Source organism: Belonocnema kinseyi, chromosome 7 (genome assembly GCF_010883055.1).
Source record: "Belonocnema kinseyi isolate 2016_QV_RU_SX_M_011 chromosome 7, B_treatae_v1, whole genome shotgun sequence".
In the NCBI taxonomy this organism is placed as follows: Eukaryota; Metazoa; Arthropoda; class Insecta; order Hymenoptera; family Cynipidae; genus Belonocnema; species Belonocnema kinseyi.
In genome coordinates this window covers 105,352,779-105,369,081 of record NC_046663.1, presented here as the reverse complement: position 1 = coordinate 105,369,081, position 16,303 = coordinate 105,352,779, and the positions used below count along the sequence as shown (strand labels likewise).

Sequence of the window (16,303 nt, the reverse complement as noted above, 5' to 3'; positions counted from 1 at the left end):
AATTATGTTATATTATAATAGTCTTATTTATATCTTGATCCGCATTTAAAAGAAATTAAAGAAATTGGCGATTTTAATGATATTTGAATATTTCGCGCAATTTAAAAATAAAAATATATATGCAATATCTGAATATTAATACCGTGATTAATAATTTGTTGTATATTATATTGTGTTCATTATATTGTATACTTTATACTGAAAGCGACGAGCATAGTCAGATGATGACTCATGGGGTATCGCCTTCTTGCGACACTCGATTTTGGGTGCCGCAACATCTTTGATGCTTCTGACAGCATTCGCAGAAGAGCAGCGATAAGAGCACAAGGCCCATGACTAGTCTCCTACGGTCGTCGACAAAGGAGAGAAGTCAGGACTCTAGTCAAAACGAGTCGCGCATACGCACCTACTTTTTTAAATAAATCGCTGAATTTTGATATGCCCGCCTGCTTTCATTTTTATGACTGTCCTCCCTTCGGTTGAACGTGGACATTAGCTTACATCAGAAGTGGGATTCACGCACGTGCTATTGGCATTTTAAGTACCTGTCGCGCGCGACGCGGACGATTCGTGTGTGACAGTGACTTGTGCAGTGAATCTTCAACGTGTGCTGCAAGTAATCAAGGTAACAAAATGACTCGGTCTCGTTATAGAAAGCAGTCAGAGCGAGACGAAGTTCAATACAAAGCTAAAAGATCCAGACGCGAAGTCGTCATCATAGAAAGCGCTCCAAGTATAAGCGACGCAGTCGTGGAAGGTCACGAGAGCGTTCGCGCACTCCGAAAAAGTCACGTTGCCGCAGACATCGCGATTGATCAAAAACTGTGGTTCATCGGAGATGAAGTCGAGACCGATCTGCGAGTCCATCACGGTGTGCTCCCTCCTATAGGAAAAGTGGATAAAGAATTATTGTAATTGCTACGTCCTCCAGATGGCGCTCGTTTGAATTCAGAATTTAAAATGAAATTTAGCAGACAATAGAAGTTCTATCGTCTGCTCATGTCTGCTCAAGTTCACTGTAGCTGCAAGAATTATATTTTTTTTTGCGTGATGAACTTGGGTTGACAGTGGATTTTCACCGATAACACAAACTAAAAATGGAAACAAATCAAATCGATCATCGATCAAATGCAATCAAATTTTAAAGTCATTTGGAATCGTTCTATAATAGAACGACAATCAAATGTTAAAGCCTTTGGAATCGTTCTATGATAAATCAATTGCAACGGACTTAAACATTTGATTGCATGTGATCGATGATAGATTTTATTTTGTTCAATTTTTGGTGTGTTTTATTGGTTATTATTATTCATGCATTTATTTCAGAAAAAGAAGTCAACATAACCTACACATTAAGGTGACAAGGGAAGGGGGGGGGGGTCGTTGCTCTAGACAATAGTTCTTGCTACGTCCCCTAGGTGGCGCTGATCTTGCATTTTGCCACAATCTATAAGTACCCCCTCTAAATACATGGGAGTGGGCACACTGTGGAGTCCATCAAAGTATGCTGTTGAGTTTGCAAAATACATGCGTGATACCGTGAAAAGCATGTCGGGCGAGACTCAGCAGCGTGACGGAAATAGGAAAGCCATGTATGACGCAAACAATCTCATCCCAGAATTCAATCCAGAGGACCCGAAATTAAAAACTGCGCATCAATGGAGTGAAGCGGCAACTGCGGTTTTTGCAACGAACAAACTACGCGGGTTTGCGAAAACATGGTACGAATCGTTGTCATCTGTAACAAAATCATGGGATGAATGGAAAAAGGAACTTCGCACCGACTTAGCAGATCAAGTCGAGTTTTTGGTTCGATTGACGAGAATGTTACAAAGAGAGAAGAAACCAGATGAAGGAATGATAAAATACTATTTTGACAAAATGTCTCTCTTAACACCGTATGGATGCGACGAGAAAAAATTAGAGCAGTGCATCGCTTATGGCATAAAGGATGCCTCTATTAAGGCTGCAATTCGAGCCGCAAAAATCAATACAATGGTCGCGATTAGATCATTTCTGCTGAGTTGCGATGAAAGCACGGGTGAAGTGATAGATGCCAAGAGAAATAAGCAAAAACAATTTCACGGAAAAGGGCTTTTTCGAGGCAGCCCATACTTAGAGAAAAAATATAACGCATCTGAAAATGGTAAATCTGACGCAACAAATGTAAAGGAGCAGCAAAATCGCAAACAAGGAAAGAGAGGTCTTGACAATCGGATCAGGGACTCCGAGTAAGGATTCACGATTCTTTGAAGTGTTCGTGAATGGCCGGCCGCTGCGTGCATATGTTTACCTTGGAACAGTGATCCCAGATCTGAAACAATACGTGGTCCAATACTATCACAGGTCTATGTGCGTGTGAATATATTAGGAGACAATCTACATGCCTGGGTTGCGCGCGCCTCCTTTTCTCCTCTTCTGAATTTGAAAACTCGTAGGTGCACGATTGCCGGCCAGAACACTTCGGCGGTTCTATTTATATCTCTATCTGCTTTGAAATAAAATGAAGAGATTAAGATTTTAATATTTTCAGATTTTGACGCTGGCGATTCTCATGATTTGAATACTTCGCGCGCCTCTTTATATGCGTATATTTTGAGGCAACGTTATTTCAAGTATAAAATATAAATGATATAAATATTAATACTATTATTTATAAATATATATATATACATAATTAATGATAATATTATAATTATGTAATATTATAATTGTCTTACTTATATCTTGATCCGCATTTGAAAGAAATTAAAGAAATTGGCGATTTTGGAATTCATGTCCTTTGGATAAAAACTCAATTATTTGATTAAAAAATTAATTATTTTGTTGAAAATGTAACTATTTTGTAATAAAGTCCTCCTATCAAAAGTTCAACTACTTTGTTAAAATTTATTTATTTTTTATTGGAAAGTACATCTCTTTGGTTGAAAATACATTTTTGAAACTGAAAATTAATCTATACCATTTTTAGTTGAAAAATCATGTATTCTGTTAAAAATTCGTCTATCTTTGTAGAAATTAAATTGTTTTTTGGAAAATTTATTCTTTTTGGTTCAAAATTACATTTTTCTGTTGAAATGTCGACTGTAAATATTTTTTGGTTGCAAAGGCGTTTTGTTGTAAATGCAACTATATTGTTAAAAATTAAAATCATAATTTTTGGGTGGAAAATTCCATCATTCACTTAAAGTTGAACTACTTACTAAAAAAAATTAATATATTATCATTTTTGGTTCAATTCGTATTTTTGACTTTAAAATTAAATAATTTCCTTGAAAATTCATGTATTTTGTTTAAAATTTGTCTTTTTTTGTACATCATTAATTTTCTCGGTCGACAATTCATCTTATTGGTTTAAAATTTAAGAACTTTATTGAAAATTCATTTTTTCTGTTAAAAATTATTTTTCTTCATCTGAAAATGTAACTATTCAACAGGGTCCGGCACTCGAACTGTAATCAACTTCAGACCCCTCGCACAACTGACGCATGAGCATCAGCTGTGTGAAAGTTTGCTAAATGACAGTTAGGAGTATTGTTTAGATGTGCACAAAAGCATTTTGCTATAAGTGAACGCGAAAAAAAATCAGTGATGGATTTTAAACGTTATAGTTTGATTGCTTTATATTTAGCTGGAAAATCACAACCAGCGATTGTTCGTGAGCTCAATCACCTTAAAGTGAATAAAGTTTTTGTTTATCGCACCATAACTCGTTACAATAATAGTGGTAGCAACTCAAAACGTCATGGAGGTGGTCATCAAAAGACTGCAGCGTCACATGAGATGGTTTAAAAAGTGAAGAAGCGACTTGAGCGAAATCCCGGACGAAGTGCCAATCAAATAGCAAAAGAACTGAAAATATCCGACCGTAGAATCCGCTGCATACTGAAAAATGATCTCAAGGTCAAGCCTTACAAGATCCAAAAGGCGCATGATCTTACACCGAAGCAGCAACAAGTTAAACTTGAGAGAGCGAAGGAGTTGCTTTGCTTGGCCGAAAGCGGTCAATTTCCAAACATTGTGTTTTCTAACAAGAAAATTTTTCCAATTGATCAATTCGTAATCTCTCAAAACGATAGGGTTTACTTGACCGACCGTTCATACGAGAATTTGAGTCATCGATTGGCCATCAGGAGGCAGAATCCACAACAGATAATGGTTTGGGCCGCTGTAACCGCAGATGGGGACTCTCCAATCGTTTTTATCGAGCCTGGCGTGAAGGTAAATGCCAAATATTATCGGGAAAGTATTCTAGAGGTTGCTTTGAAGCCGTGGCCGGACAAACATTTCGGTGGCAGATCATGGACCTTTCAACAGGACTCGGCACCGTCTCACAAAGCTCGAATGAACCAATAATGGATCAAAAACAACGTTCCGAACTTTAAACGTCCACACAATGGCTCTCGAATTCGCCAGACGCGAATACAATGGGTTCTTCTCTTTAGACCATTTTGAAGAGCAAAGTCCGAACTAAAAGATACACCAGTCTCGAGACGCTGAAGAAATCCATTGTCCGCGAGTGGGCCAAAATACCTGCCAGTCACATTCGGGCATCTTGCGATTCGTTTTTGGACGGTCTCAAGACTATAGTTAAGGCAAAAGGTGGTGATATCGAACAAAAGTGAATTGATTCTGAATTTTGTATTATTTTCATACATTTTGTACTTTGAATGTAATAAAAGTAACTTTCCAAACTGAATTTATAGCCTTTTTAATTGGTTACACTTCGAGTGCCGGACCTTGTAGGATTCATTAAAAATCAATCGTTTTTATCTGGAAATTGAAGTATTCCATTTTTGGTAGAAACTTTATCTCGTACATTGTATTAGTTAAAACACCTATTATTTGATAGGAAATTAATTTATTTTGTTAAAAAGTAAACTTTTGGATTGAAAAGTGATATATTTTGTTAATAATCGACTTTTAAACCCCAGAAGATTTACAGTTGATATTTCAACCAAACAATTGCATTTATAACCAAAAATGATACATTTTCAACTAAAAAGATTACATTTCTAGCAAACAAGCTCAATTTCCAACAAAGTACATAAACTTTCAACAAAATTATTTAATTTTAAAGTCAAAGAGAGTAGTATCTACAAAAAAGCTGAATTTTTAACTAGAATTATGAATCCTTAATAAGAAAAAATTAATTTTTTTACTAAGTAGTTCAACTTTAAGTGAATAATCAAAATTTCCATGCAAAAAATAATGATTTTAATTTTTAACAATATAGTTGCATTTACACCAAAACGACCTTGCAACCAAAAAATTTTTACAGTTGATATTTCAACCGAAAAATGTAATTTTTAACCAAAAAATATAAATTTTCCATAAAAAGATTTAATTTCCACAAAGAAAGACCAAAGAAAGACACAAAATTTTTTTGTTCCAAAGCCGTCGCTAGCACGAAAACTGTGCCGGGTTTACGATTTTTAGACGAAATTGCGGGAATTTTTGGATATTTACAACGATTGATTAGCGACAGGAGTAGCGCGTTTACGAGCAAGAATTTCAAAGAGTTCTGCACGCAGTTAAATATTAAGCATGTGCAGACAGCAGTTGCTACACCTCGTGCTAACTTACTTGATGCTCTATCGGCGAACACTTCCGACAAAGAAAGATGGGACCGCCAGGTGTACACAATTATGTGGGCTCTCAATAATACTGTAAACAAAAGTACAGGCAAAAGTCCATCCGAGTTGTTGCTGGGATACAGGCCGCGCGATAACATCGAGGTTGCGCTGCTTAATGACGTAGGCGAGTCGTCACACGATGCCGATCGCGAGATGATACGAAAGAAAGCTAGCGAGGTGATCAAAGTAACTCAAAGTAAAATTAAAGCAAGGTACAATTTGAGAAGGGCAGCACTACAGGTTTTCAAGCGTGGAGTGCAGTGGGGATTGAGAACGAAGCTGCTTGTAAGGATAGAAAAAGCAAAAAGTTAATGCGAAAAGTCAAAGGCCCATATGAGGTCAAACATGTCTTGGACAATGACCGATATCTGGTGGGATACATGAAGGGCTGCCAAAGGAGTCAAAAGCCTTACAGTAATGTTTTTGCTGGAGAAAAGCTAGTGCGATATGAGACAAAAGTAAGCAGCGAGGAGAGCGACGGCAGCGACGACTGTCCTGATGCAGGTCCTGAGACGAGACAGCAGAGCGGAAAAAGGAAAAGGTATCCATGAACGTTAAGTCGTATGGCCAAGCAGGGACACGCGACCACAAAAAGCAAGCACCAAAATCATGCAGCGTCGCGAACTGCGTGATGCTTATGTATATAGTACATACTGTAGATAGCAATTTAAAAAAATTTATTTATGGGTTCGCATGACAAGCACTAATTAAGAAGCTTCAGCATGAATAATGAATGAAAGACATTCCATACGGTATTAATGATTTTTGATTCATGTGTTTGAACAGAATTAAGAACTAAGAAAAGAGCGGTCTTCTACAGTTTCCCCGACTTCGCAAGGGCGCGAAAATCGTCAGGCAGGCCGACTGAAAGCGACGAGCATAGTCAGATGATGACTCATGCGACACTCAAGCTCGAGTGCCGCAACATCTTTGATGCTTCCGACAGCATTCGCAGAAGACCAGCGATAAGAGCACAAAGTTGATGACTAATATCGAGGCAAACAGTCTAGACACTTGAGGAAAAGTAGCTCTATCTGAGTGAAAAAAAATCGCTCTGAGTTTGCATTTAGCAATGTTGATTCGAAATCTTTCTACCTGTTAAATGACGTTTCTCGTATCTCAGTGAAAATTCTTTTGTTCTTGTTAGAGCAACAAATGTGAAGAAACTTACGCTAATAGAAGCCTAGATTTTAAAAGTCAACTTCAGCTGTTCCTGAAAAAGTGTCAGTTTACCTGTAAAGTGGGTTCACATAATTTGGACCTTAATGAGCTATGCTAAAGTTTCTTGAGGAAATAGTGTACAAGAAAAGAGGTTCAAGGGTGTCCATTGGCTGGCCGCTCGTGGCCGCTCGAAGACTTGAAAAAACGGGTCTGCTTCTGTACGGTTCCGTGCAGAGTGTAGGTATTGGTCGATGACTAGACCTGGCCATGTGGTATATTATACAGCAGGTCTTTCCACAAGCCACAATAATTATGAGTATTTGAATTTAAGAAAACGATAAGGTGTGTTGTCACAAAATCATCCACCAATTTCTTTCAAGTGTTTTTCTTTTGAACTATTGATATGAATATTTATAGATAGGTAACACAGACAGATTTATAATACAAAAATGCACCTTTTCCTTTTTATTTTAAACAATATCACATAATAAAGAAAAACTGGGATAATTTTTTGATAATTCACGTTATCATTTTATCAGTTTTTAAAATTCAAATATTCATAACATTGTCAACAAAATTTTTCCGTGAAATCAGTTACATACATGTCATCTTACTTCCTTTAAAAGACAACATATAATTCAAGCTAAAGAATTTCCATCCAATGAAAACAATTATCCGTGATTAATACTATTACACCAGATATATTTTATAATTATACTTCATTACATTATAATAGAATTAATATAACGTATAATTAACTATATATGATATTATAATTATAATAATATTATATGAACAGATATTAATATTGAAATTAATATTAATTAGCTGTTAATGATTGTGCTGGAGTTTTAAGCGTTTGAAGTTTAATTTATCTATTAAACCGAAAAAATTCAGATAGCTTTTTAAAAGTAGAAAATTTATTTATGAGAATCATTTGAAATAAAACAATTGCAAATTATAAGTACTAAAAAGTACAAAATTTTGTATTAACACTTTTTAAAATAGCTAGCAATATTAAATCTTAAAAATCGAAGTCCCAAGTAGTCCTGAAAAAAAGTTTAATATAACCAAATTCTAGGAAGCTATAGTTTGTAATTGTTTAATTGCAAATGACTCTCATAAACAAATGTTATAATTTCCAAAGTCCGGAGGCTATTTAAATTTTTTCGTTTAATAGATAAATCCAACATCAAACGCTTCAAAACTCCAGCATAATCATTTACAGCTAATTAATATTAATATTTATATCATTATAATATCGAAGAAAATAGTGATATAGAGTAGTAATATAGACTAAGGACAAGAGGAACTGTAATATAGACAAAGAAATATGTAATGATTTAATTATTATCTGTTCAGGTGAAAATTCTAAGAGAGAAAATATGTAGCTTCGTTTTATTTGAAAATTTAAGAGGGCAACAGAATATTGTAAAAACTTGTAAAATTATACAATGAAGACAATAAGTTCTATTCTATTCTATATATAATTATAATATCACATACTCAATCATATAATTTATTTTCATTATGTACGATAATATACACAATATAAAATATACAATATAATGAACACAATATGATATACAACAAAATATTAATCAGGGTATTAATATTCTAATATTGCATATATATTTTGTGACGGGGTAAATTTTACCTGTCACTTTTTAATGTGAGGTGACATAATCTCCCTCACTTTGCCGGTACAATTCATCTCCTTCGCTTCACTTGCGGGTGATTCTTTTCTTTTGCCTTTTTTTATGTAAACATTTAACGTCGGAATCCGATGACTTCAAACGATAGAAACTGTCAGTTGGGGCCTTGATGATCTAACCACCAAAAAAATTAAAAATTGTTATTCACGAGGCGATCTCATCCGCAGGATGGAAAGAGAACGAAGAATGGCGTAAGCAGTCTGTCCTACTGTATCCCATAGACGGACCAAACCAGAGGGAAAAGAAGAGCACCGGGAAGTAGATAGAGACGGGTTGCTAGTGAATATCGGTTGTCTCTTTCTGGCCCATAAACTTCGCGTGCAAATCGCCAAGCTGAACTGCGGAACCACTCAAATTACAAAGGGAAAGGGAACCACAAATAAAATGGCAACCTTTCAGAAATCAACATACTGGGATCCCCGGAAATGGCAGAGGGCGCTACCGTCTAGCATTCGGTGGGTTTCGAGTGGTACCAACCGTTGTGAAAAAGGGTTCCACTCAAACCCACCAAATTATATTATTAACGATACCTTCTCTACATTTTGCCGCAAAAACTGTCCTCTTCCCCCTCTCTGCAAGATGGCAGTCGCCGAGGATAATGGAGTGAACGATTGGGAGATAACGTAGAGCCAAGCGGTGCTGCGTTTTGATTGGCGCAACAGCGAGGGACTACCAAACGAGCCTGCCATTAAATTAAGCGCGCTACGACATTCTTGTTCCGGACTTCCTAATATTAACCTCGTGGTGAGGACGAGGGAAAATTTTATATTTCATTGGTTGATAACCAATTATTCCGGACTTAATCGTGGTAGGAAAGCCTAAATTGACAAAGAGAGAGATCTATTATCGACGTGAAGTTTGTACAGCAACTATGAAAAAAACTAGTTTTATCATATCGAATCGTTTGGTGGTCATTTGGTGGCTTTTAGTAGCCCACTTTTGACGTTTGGTGGTAAAAATTGAAAAAGTTATCGAGTTTTCAAATTTGAGGTGCTAACTTCATGCTAGCACTTCACCTTTTAATATTTTTAAAAATTTCTTGCGGGAATCGTTTAGTGGTGGATTGGTGGTGTTTGGTAGTCCACCTTTGACGTTTGGTGGTCAAAATTGAAAATGATATGGAACTTTGAAAAAAATGACCGGCACCCAAAAATTTAACTATTTTGAATTTTCTTTGCTCCAAACTCATTTGATGATATTTGGTAGTCTACTTTTATCGTTCAATTATTAAAAATAACGAAATTATTGTAGTTTTTATAATTTTCTAAAAAATATAACAAGTGTCAGCGTGCAGACGTTTCTGCGCATGCGTCCGAGCGGCAGATGGTGACTATGGGATACTGGGCGACCTCTCAGAGTACGCAGCCTTATCCTTGCATGCAAGGCTCTACAAGTATGGACGAACCCCTTTCCCTAGCTTCTCGTGAGAACAACAATGACAACAACAAACATAGTTGTAGTAAGTGCGGTTCAAAACAACAGAACGCGCAGGGCTCTCGACAATGTGTCGGCGAACAATGCCGACCACTCTAGAGCTGGGGGAGCCAATGAAAATGGATTCAATGCGATGGATCAACTGGATCTCGCGACCTTTAGGTGGACGGAGCGACTGAATCACGACTTGCTAGAGTGCTACGATACGAGTGTGGCCCCTGAATGGGGTTACATGGCACGGCTGCATGCTCTGTGGTGCGAGAAATACCCGGATTCATCGCACTTTTCGCAGCAACATCTGCGCAACCATGCTGAACTACTCCGAAAAAGGGGCTATGTAAGCGGAACGCCTAATCTACCACAGCTAGAACAAGCCGGCAATAGAGAAAAAAAGGCGACACTATGACCAACCGCGGGCAGGCATCCAATAGAGGAAGAGCGATGCTTTATGACGCGGAAAAACATCAACACCAAGGTTTCTCTCAAGCCTAAAGATCTGGCTAAAGTGGATGACGAGCTTCGTGGACATTTTTCCGGAGAATCCGACCTGTGGGCTATCAATTATTGTGTGTATAATGCAGCGAGAGATTTGGCCGATGCGAACTACATTACATCTGGCAGGAATTTTACGGCCAAGGTTCGATAGTACGCGCGCGAACCACGGACCCGTTATCACACACTTAACAAGTCAAAGCTGCTGACTATCAGGTAGCATGTTTTTGAGACAATACCGATACTATCTGACGTTAAGAGAAGTTTACAGCGGAGGGTGAGGTGGGTGAAAAAAGTATTAAGAGGGATGAAGAACTATTCCGCACCGGGACCAGATTGTATCAAAACCTTCTGGTGGAAGAAGTTTCCTTCAACTCTTCAGCATTTGGCCCGTATTTTAACTTCATACTTAAAGTCGGAAGAGCCGATTCCGGAGTGGTTGGTGGAAGGGTGCACAATACTTCTACCGAAAATAGGCAACTTAGCTGACCTCAAGAATTACAGGCTAATCACTTGTCTGAACACACTGTATAAGATATTCACAGCTATCCTAAATGATAGGATTGTTCGGGCAATTGAACCTGTGTGACAAGAAATGTATGAACAACGGGGGTCAAAGAAAGACGTAGAGGGATGTCGTGAGAACCTGCTCATCGATAGATGTGTCTACAAAGATGCAGCATTCTACCAGGGTGACCAATCGATGGCCCTAATGATTATCGGAAAGCTTTCGATTCGACCTCCCATAGATTTATCATCTGTCTTTTGGAAATATTAAAGGTTCATCCGCAAATCTTTAGGTGCATAGAGAGATTGATGCCGCTTTGGAAAACCATATTTACTATCTCATCTTGAAGAAATTGTGTTACAACTAACAAGGTCACTTTTCAGAGAGGTGTCTTTCAGGGCGACCCCATGAACCCACTCCTCTTTTGCCTTACATTATTGCCACTATCTCTAGCACTTCGCCATTCCGACGGGTACTTGTGCGGAAAACCTGCAAATCGAAAGTACAAGGTCACTCATGTATTTTACATAGACGATCTTAAGATCTGTGCTAAGAACAAAGAGCAACTACATCTAGATTTAGGGTTTGTCGAACGATATACTAAGGAAAATGGAATGGAATTTGGCTTAGGAAATGCGCTAAGGTTTATTTGAAGCGAGGAAAACTTAATGGCATCCCTGAAGATCCTGAGCTCGTTGATAGAAGCGCTATACGACACCTTTACGCTGGAGAGACTTATACATACCTGGGTGCATCACAGAGCCGTATTCAGGATATGACATCTATAAAGGATACTCTCCGAAGCAGATACAAACGTCTCATCCGGCAGATTTGGTCTTCCGAACTGTCGGCGAGGAGCAGAGTATCTGCAACAAACATACTTGCCGTCTCGGCAGTACTCTATTCATTTGGAGTAGTTCCATGAACGAAGAACGAGCTCAGATCCCTTGATATCAGGAAAAGAAAGGTTATGCACATGAACAAAAGCATGCATCTTAAGTCTTCCGTTCCGCGACTGTACATCTCACGCCGTCAAGGTGGTCGCGGAATATTGAGTCTCAAACGTCTTCACAACAGGATTATTCTGGGTAGAGCACATAGAGTTGCAAATGGAAGAGACCCTCTTCTTAAAATGGTCAGGAATCACGAAGAAGTGGGCAAAGGAGCGTTTCTGTACAAAGCAGCGGAAGAGGCTGCTGAAACACTCGGACTTAACTTCAGTATTAGGGGTGAGCAAGATGCATCAAATCTTATCTATCTCGAGTACTCACTCCTGAAAGCCCGGATTAAGAAAGCACAAGAGAAAAACTTTCGTGAACAGCTCCTCGATAAGAGGATATACGGTATCTTCCACAGAAATATGAAGGATCAGTCAATGTCTTGTGAGCTAATGGTTGCTTTCCTTAAATCGCCCGGATTGAAGTCTGGTACGGAGGGTTTCATTTTGGCATGCCAAGATGGTGTCATTTCCACCTTCACATACCGTCGCCTAATTTTGATCCAAGACATTGCTGATGATAGCTGCAGGACGTGCCATGCACACCCCGAGCATTTAGCTCACATACTATCTAGTTGTCCAACTCACGCGGGAATGACCTACATTCAAAGACACAATGCGGCACTAAGAGTGCTTTATAACCATCTCTGTCACTCTTACGGCATATCGCTCCTCTAAATGCTTCTAGGGATATTGATACAATTGTCGAGGATGGGAAGTGCCGCATATACTGGAACTTTATATTCTCGACAATTATTTCTGTTGTTCACCAGCTGACAAAAACATCATAGCCAAGGAGAATAAAAAGACAGAGAGGTATCGAGACCTTATAAAAACGTTTCAACGATTGTACCCGGAATATTCTGTTAAACTAATCGTCCTCATCATCGGCGCTCTTGGAGGTGCCAAGCTTTTCCTCGCTAATGGCCTAAAAAGCATCCCTGCGTGTCAACAATATGCTAAAACACTTGCGGGAAAAATGCAGAAGGCGGTATTCCTTGGGTCACAATTTTTCAGATTAGCACCCGCTCCCAGCGAAATCCTGCGGTTGTCCTTATGACAAATTTTTACTTCTATAATATTATTATTATTATTATTATTATTATTAATATTGTACACCTGAAAAACATAACCTCAACATCGAAGCATTAAAACCTGGAAACATTAAAATCTAAGTTTATTGATTTTATTTCAAAGCGGATCCAGGTATTAATAGAATCGCCGAAGTTTTCCGGCCGGCAATCGTGCACCTTCGAGTTTTCAAATTCAGAAGAGGAGAAAACTTTTAAATTGTTGAAATTCGGATTTTACGTTAAAATTGGAATATTAATGGAATATTAGGAACTCAGGGAATTGAAAAAATATAAACCAGAAAGCTGCCTAAACGTCAAAAATGGTAAATTTGGGACAAATAACATTGCCAAAATTAAGAATGTTTCTGACTTAAATGAAGATAAAAATTATTAATTAATTCATGTACTTAGAACATCGTAGATGCGCTTATAGAAATATCTGTAAAAAGATCTGGATTTTCTTAATATAAATAGCGAGAACAGGAAAAGAGGCTATTTGTACCGAAATTTCTGTACAATTAGACCCTATCATGTTATTTCTATACAGAAATTGATAGTCTTTTGAATTATATAATTGTATAGATTTTCGAATATGAATATAATTAAAATTTGAACTTTATAAACTTTTGTACTTGGAGGAAATTGAAGAAATTGACAATTTTTATTTGAATGGACTATTTTATTTAAACGAAATGCTGTGGAATTTTAAACAGCATGACGTTTTTAGTTTCTAAAAAAAGCATTAAATTTCGAAAGTTTTTGTAATTTTACAAGCATTAAAGAGATCTAATATTAACCAGTATGGTTTTGACTTACCAAAAATACTGGTACAAATAACCAAAAGACTAATGAAAGCAGAAATTATATAATTCATTTTATGAGTCTGAAAACACCCTACATGCAATGAGTCAAATAATCGACTTACAATTTATAATATACTATTTTAAAAATTCGAAACAATGAGAAATCTGATCAATTATCATTAATCATTCTATAATGCAATTGGGCATCTGCAGATAAAGTTTTTATAAATTTGATGCATAAAAGTTAACGGACTGTGATGGGGTGAAGATTAATCTAAAATCTCAACTATATCCATAATAATAACTGACTGAAATTCTCTTTTGACCAATTTTTTTAAATTTCATTCTCTGTTTCTGATTTATAATTTTTGAAAACAATAATTTTTTAAAGTTTTCTTAAGTAGGATACCGATTATTCAGATACTTAAAATTATATCCTCTTACCTATAGGATACCATGGCGATTTTATGATTGACGTCGTTATAAAATTAATCTTTCGTAGAAGCTATGCAAATTTTTCTAGAGTATCATGATGTGAATTAAATAATGCAAAACATCTTCATGAAGAGATTTTTCTTAATTTCTAGATAAAAGTCAATATTTTAATTAGTAATGAGTATTATTGCTAAATTTTTCCTATTTTGATTTCACTTATATAATCAATGTATCACGCAATTTAAGTATGATTAATGTTTTCAATTGATTCACAAAAACACGCGATTTCTATCTACTTAATGTATGTCAATCAGAACTATCTTATCATCATAAATTTTTCAATTCACTTCAATCTTATTGTGTGCGTGTTTTTATATAGGGCTGGATACAATTCGCAATTAATACTCGCATTAATAAAGTTCCGCACAGGTGCAAAATTGCAGATAAATTCTGTCGTATACATCTATTTCCACAGGTATTAGATGTTATTTTTAATTATATTTATTTTTGCATTATGGTATTACCTTGATAATTTTAGGTACTGGATGAATATCGAAACTTGGTCAGTGCGATTTTAGGTACTGTGAATGATATCTAAAATAACACTCCTTAGGCTAGACCGTAACATTTTCACTTAGGGTACTTCGTACTATAAAGTAACTAAGCCTGTGATCTGATAAGCTGATGGCTGATGATATCTGTACGACGAGTGCAGTGACCCTAACATTGGCATGTATACGTACACTTGCGCTAACTCGTGAGATAAAAAATAATGCATATTAAGACTTTATAGAACCTATTTGCACTTTTAATCGACTGGTGTGATCAGTAGCGCCGGAACAGGGGAGGGGGGCATGAGGACAGCCCCCAATTTTCGTAGGGGGCAAACAATGACTCCCCTCTATCTGAATGTACCTATATCTACCATATATGATAGAAAGAGACTTTGCCCCCCCCCCGCCCAAATTTCGCCCCGGTCCCACTGGGTGTGCTAAAAAATAGTGTGTGACATTCGGCTTCAATGTGGCACTTTGCCTCCTGTGAATCGTAGTACTCTTCCAAAAAAATGCCACTCAGAGTCCTTGCATTACAAATAAATATTTTTTGATAGATCCATACTCGCTGCATTGGCGCGAACCGAACGTGAAGCCAACTGCCAGAGATGCTTAAAAAAAAAGTCGACGGAAAAACTAGGGAGATACGTTTTTCCTTAGCACAAATTTTGAACGCTATTATCTCGAAACTTTTTTTTCCAATTGACAATCAGTGTACACGATTAGTAAAAAAACTATTCGACCGATCAAGCTTATATTTGGCGCAAGTTTTTATAATACTTATGGGGCATTATTCCTCAACTGCCCCAACTCAAAAAGTCATGTTTTTCGATTGTCTCTAAATTCTGGGAATATGTTCGCCTACCCAACAGTAGTTAATCCACAAACTTATAAACCAGGATTACCAACCCTCCCCAAGTGAGGGGGGGTTGAATTTTCAACCCCAATGCCTGCAGGGGTGGATTCAAACGCCTGTAACTTCCTTTCTAATCACGCGATTAAAAATTTTTATGAGGGTTTTGGAAAGTGCTTTTTACACGCTTTCATCCTATTTTATTATTTATAACAAAAAAATTGTTTAAACAACTTTTTCAATAAATCAATTGATTATTTAACTTTTTTCGCAATTTAGGCCTCTACGATTTTTTTTTAAATAGTCTCAAAAGAAAGCTTGACTTTTTTACTATGAAAAATATCTAATAAGAAAATGGACAAATTGAAATTCATTGAGTTACAGAGCCGGTTGTAGAGGGAGTCCTCGCGCTCGCACTCGGGCGTTATGCGGCAGCATACCGCGGAACAGTTTTCAAGTATGCCATTTTTTTGTATTAGTCACATTGATCCAAAATTGCATGAAGTCATCGGAAAAAACTATTCAGTAATGTTAACCAGTATGTTTGAAGAAGTTAAAAATTTTTAAAGTTATTATGAAAAAATATTAAGTAAAAAGCACTTTCTTAAAAATGAACAGTATTTTTCTGAAGATAAATGATTC

The 16,303-nt window shown here is 36.9% G+C and overlaps 1 protein-coding gene across 2 annotated transcripts in view; it reads right to left on the bottom strand.

The window, feature by feature from the left end:
* The window catches only part of LOC117176895 (rhamnogalacturonate lyase-like), a 34,128-nt gene extending 19,239 nt beyond the window's left edge, over positions 1 to 14,889 (bottom strand). The window contains exon 1 of one of the 2 annotated variants that reach the window (XM_033367267.1): positions 14,779 to 14,889. The gene's annotated coding sequence lies outside the window, so the exon portion shown is untranslated. Of the gene's footprint in view, positions 1 to 8,454; positions 8,658 to 14,778 lie in introns of those variants that run through there. The other variant, XM_033367266.1, reaches the window with a different exon arrangement.
* Positions 14,890 to 16,303: the final 1,414 nt, after the last annotated feature.